This window comes from Spinacia oleracea, chromosome 1 (assembly GCF_020520425.1).
Source record: "Spinacia oleracea cultivar Varoflay chromosome 1, BTI_SOV_V1, whole genome shotgun sequence".
In the NCBI taxonomy this organism is placed as follows: Eukaryota; Viridiplantae; Streptophyta; class Magnoliopsida; order Caryophyllales; family Amaranthaceae; genus Spinacia; species Spinacia oleracea.
Genome location: NC_079487.1, coordinates 114607306 through 114613168, shown reverse-complemented (window position 1 = coordinate 114613168; position 5863 = coordinate 114607306).

The following is a 5863-nucleotide window of genomic DNA, read 5'->3' as shown; positions in this document are numbered from 1 at the left end:
CTCATATTTAATGTAACAATTAATATATTCAACTATGATAATCATTAATACTACAAATGAAGAATTGATGCATCTTACTTGAAAAAAGGATTATCAAAAGACAAAATACAAACACTAGAGTAACATATAAAACATACAAAAAAAATTAAAACAGTGTAAAATAAAATAAAGAACAAAGACCCAGAAAAAAATATAAGCACATATTCATGATGATTTACGCATGCATATTAATTAACGTGTAAACCAAATATAATGCATGCATGATTTCTAAAGAACTAGATGGACCAATCATTTTCATTGAAAGATCAATCCCACAGGCCACAGGAAAGAACAACGAAATCTGTAACTTTTTTCATAAGCTACTCAAACACTACTTTCACTACAATTTGCTACTCAAAATGCAACCTTGTCAAATTCCTATTATTTACCCGTTATTATAATAACTAGGTTAAAACGCTACGTCGCTACCGCCTAACAAGAATTAGGTCAAGACCTCATTATATTTTAATTTGTGTATACTGCATGTTGTTTTTGTTTGCTTAACTCATACGGAGTAGCTCTTTTTTGGTGGAATATGAATATATGAATATAATAAGCTAGTATATTGGGCTTCCCTTAAAATAAACTATTATTTGGGCCTAGTGCCGAGCAGCCGAGGTAGAGTACCGTAGTACCCATATGTTATTTTGATCATAGTATTTTAATCAGACGAGAAGGGTTGGATAATTTTTTTTTTTTTTTTTTGGTGTGTGTTAGCACCTGGTTCACCCTTAGAGCTAATCCAGATTCGGGGCGAGTTTTGGGTGGTTAGGTTCCAGTCCCCTTCCAATTGTTGTTACGGGGGATCGAACACGGGTTCTCCCTACCAAATTCATCCCCAATCACCACTGAACCAACAAGTAATTGTTTAGGGTTGGATAAATGATAAATCAGCTATCAAAATCGTTTATAGAAATGACAATATCTGATCTCTTTGTCCGAGACTCCGAGTTTTTTTTTTTACGGGGACTAAAAGTATCATCTATAGTACTAAAAAAGATACAAAGAGTGACACGTGTTATCTCTTATTGAAAAAAAAATCGGTCAAAAAATTTCTTCTTTATTTTTTTATTTTTTTATTCCAGTTAACTTTTATAGAAAAGATTTAATATTCTGACAAAAATTTTAACATTCCCTATTTATTTGACCTTCAATATAAATTTTTATTATTCGTAAAATCATAAAATATTTCCTAACTTTATTAATGTTTTGAAAATCTGCAAGATCGTCTGTACTTCGTACTACTTTATTTTTGAACTATTCTTTTGTTACTTAAATATTTTACAAAGAAAGGGTAAAATATTTTTTCTGAATATCCGTGCGAGCATAGGATCTTATCTATCTATTATACTAAAACAGACATGTACACCAAGAGTGACAAGTGTCATCTCCTGTTGAAATTTTTTCCCGCCAAAAGTATTCTTCTTTTTTATTCATTTATTTATTTCAGTTAACTTTTATGGAAAAGATTCAGTATTTTGACTAAAATTTTATCATTCCCTATTTATTTGATCTTCATTATAATTTTTCAACTGTAATTAATTTAACTTCTCAAATATAATAAAATCATAAAATATTTCCTAACTTTATTAATCTTTTGAAAATCTACAAGATTGTTTGTACTCCGTTCTATTTTATTTTTGAACTATTCTTTTGTTACTCAAATATTTTTTCTAAAGATTTTTTTTCTAAATATCCGTGCGAGCAGAACCTAATCTAGTTAATAATAAATCACATGTCATTCACAATAATCAATTACACGATCAACGATTTGAAGCTCCAAAGAATCGGAAGAAACATTTACTTTTTAGAGGTTAAGGTTTGAACTTTATGGTCATTTTACTTGTACTAAAGATGTCAGTTTCACGGAGATCCACAAGAGAGGGGGTTGAATTGATCTTTTGCAATTTTAATAACAATATACAATATGGAACATAAAACTGTAAATAGTACACGCAATATTTAGCGTGAAAAACTTTTTAGGCCCAATAGAAAGGAAAAAACCACGGCCCCGTAGGGACTTAAAATTCTTTCACTAATTAGGAAAAATAACTCAGTTTACAAACCTAAGAATGCTCGGGCCACAATATATAAATCTACTCCGATTACAGATGACTAGAAACAACCCCTTTGTTGTTCACAATCCCTCAACTGCTTCAACTCACATACCTCTTTAGAGATCTTCACTCTTGCTCAGAAAGCCTAACTCAGGCTTTTTCATACATCAATTCAACTCTTTAATAAATAGAATAATTAACAACTAAGACAAACGCAAGACATAAGACCAAGCAACTTGTACTGCTCTATATGGGAACATGACCGAATCTAATGCAAAGACTTTAAAGATGATACCTGAATGCTCCGGTTATTATTAAAGAGTCTGATGAAACTTTATGAGACGAACTTGAGGTTCATTTATAGTTATTATGAGATTAACCTAGAAACCCTAGAATCTAACTCTATACAAGTTAGGACTCTTTTAGGAGATAGAATTTCACCAGATAAGTTTAATTAAACACGGACTTGATAAACTCAAGATTATAATTTATCTCCTACAAACATACGAGTTATGAAGCAAATTAATCTCTTTAAGTGATATCCTCAAGTATGTCTCTTATCCAGATTATTACGACTCAGTTATGTTAAGAAGATCAGAACAATATTTTTCAAAACACTGAATAACCTTAATGACTAAATGTTAATTTGACCTTATGCAGACGTTGTTCCCATACTTAGCAGTTTACTAGTATACATTAGTCTTATACCTTTTAGCCTTTTCCATATACTTCCTAAGACTACTTAGACACTTGATCCTTGATTCAACTTCATGAGTCTCTTGACTTGCACCCTTCGAGGCTGCTTCTCTGAATCTTTCACTCTTCTCCTATTTATGCGAATCTTGTCTGTCCATTTGTAGTTACATAGTGCGCAACCTGTTCCTGACATCACTTAGATAATGTTTGTCAGTACAGTTGAGCTTGTCATCATCAAAATTCTGGAGCCAACAGAAGAAGTTGTCACTGTGATTAAATTTTACGGCTAATATGGTTCAACTTACAATAGGTGATAAGGAAGATCTGTCATCTGGTAGGGATAAAAAATGGTCGATCATGGTCCACCCGCCCTCCCGCCCTCATCACGTATCACGCGTAGTGAACATGGAAATTTCAAACCCCATTCCAAGTACGGCTTAACAGTTTCCCCTACTGGCCCCATTGTAACTCGTTCCCCCATTCTTAAAAATCACAAATTAGCTTTGACATGGGATTTGGTTCCAAAGCCTACGTGGGTGAAAATTGTAAATTGTATGTGAATTTTTTTTCTCATAAAGAAAATGATAAGGGTGACCTTATACGACACAAAGCTAGACCTGTTTGTGATGGAAGGTCACAGGAGAAGGGCGTTGATTGTGAATAGACTTTTAGGCCGGTTGTTAAGCCAACTACGATTCGCATAGTTCTGGGTTTGGCTATGGCTCGGAAATGGTCTATTCATCAATTAGATGTAATTTTTTTCCCTTTATGGTGACCTACGGGAGACCGTTCATATGCACCAACCTCTAGGATTTGTTGATAGACGTGTTCCTAATTATGTGTGCTTATTGCATAGGGAACTATATGGTCTTAAACGGGCTCCTCATGCGTGGTATTAAAGGTTTGCGCTTTTTATTTTTTATTTTTTTTATTGTAGATGGATTTTGTCATTGCTAAGAGTGACACTTCATTATTTACCTTCAGACATGGAATTGACATGGCATACCTACTCCTTTATATTGATGATATCATTATGTGTACTTCCTCGAATGATCTATGTGACAGATTAATCTCACATTTGAAGACGAAATTTCTTATGTCTGACTTGGAGCCGTTGAATTATTTTATGGGGATTTCAGTCACTCGTACTCTTTCTTTTATGCTTCTATCTCAACAGAAGTATGCACAGGATATTCTCTAGCGTGCAGGCATGGGGACTTTTAGCCAGCAACTACTCCTGTAGACACTAACTCCAAGCTTACTGCATATTCGGGTCCTTCGGTGGAGGATCCTTCTTATTACCACAGTTTAGCAGGTGCTCTTCAGTACCTCACATTTATTCATCCAGATATTTCTTATGCGGTCCAGCAGATGTGTCTTTTTATGCATGATCCATGAGATCTTCAATTCAATGCATTAAAATGCATCATGCGTTATATTCAGGGTACCATGGATTACGAGTTACATTTATATCCTACTTCCACTACACGTTTGACTTCTTATACTGATGCAGATTGGGGTGGGTGTCCTGACACTCGTCGTTCAACTTCGGGATATTGTTGTTTTTAGGGATAATCTTATTTCCCGGTCTTCGAAGCGTCAGCCTACACTTTCGAGATCAACTGCGGAGGCGGAATATCGAGGCGTCGTAAATGTCGTTGCCGAAACATGTTGGCTTCGTAATTTACTTCTAGAGTTACATTGTCCACTTCGACATGCCACCAGTATTAAATTTGATAATGTCAATGTGTGCTATTTATCTTCCCCGCAATCCGGTACAACATCAACTCACCAAACATGTCGAGATGGACATACACTTCATTCGGGAAAAAGTTGCGCGTTTTGCATGTTCCTTCGAGGTATCAGTTTGCGACATTTTTATAAAGGGCCTTCCACGATATTTATTCTTGGATTTCAGATCCAGTCTTAGTATACGACATTTATTCTTAGATTTCAAATCCAGTCTTAGCATACGACATTTATTCGTGTGATAGAGATAAATTCTCTTTGGATATTTAATGTACAATAGATTTCTAGTCGCATTAGGTTTCCTAATATAATTAGGACTAATATTGTAACCCACTATATTATTTGATTAATAGTACCACTCAGATTCAAGGAGTTTCACTGAATCTAACAGGTCATTGTCCAATTGTATACGAGTATCAGTCAAGTAGGCGTTTTGCATGTTCACTGATGCGCATTCTCTGAAATTAATTAGCCAATTGAAGTGCATTCTCTGAAATTATTTAGCCAACTGAAATTAATTTCATACGTATCTGAAATTAATGCGTATCAGTCAATTTAGTCATCCATTTAAACCTTAAAATGCAATCTAGCTCCATTACATTCTCTGAAATTAATTAAGCAAACATAGAATTAATCAGAAATTATAAAAGAAAATCCCTTGTTAGATGCCAAATCTATTGGGATTTACAACAATTGCAAACATCATTTGAAGTTTAATCCAACTTATAATAAGCATAAAACACTACTTAGGATTTGGGTTCCTAAATCAAGAGATACCACAAAACTTATGTTCAATGAATCATACGGTATTACGGATTGTACGAATGTGTTGGCGCAACAAATCTTTGAATTAACCAAGATTGTGATACGATTAATTGATTACCATTTATTAGTTTTGATATTTTTATTTGAAAGCAACTAACGATGAAGATCCTATAATCTTTGGTACTTAATTTAAAGCAATGTAAAGATTATTAATTAATAAAATTAATTGAGCTCACGTACGTATGAACGAAAATACTCTACCTATCAGATAGATTACTCATATGATTCGTACTAGATACGTGGAAACTGGGAAAGTAAGTAGCCAATATACATTATCTTCACCTGAATTTCACTGATGTTATCTCATAAGTTATGAACATATATATTATCTCATATGAACTTATAAGTTCTTATATTGTTATATTTGGACATTTATTATCCCTTATCTTGCTCATCTTATATTATTAGCTCTGGACTTAATGAACGTTGTTAGATTTTATTGAAACTTGTAAACGGTAACCTTTTCAACATATTAAATCACATATTATCTTATCTTA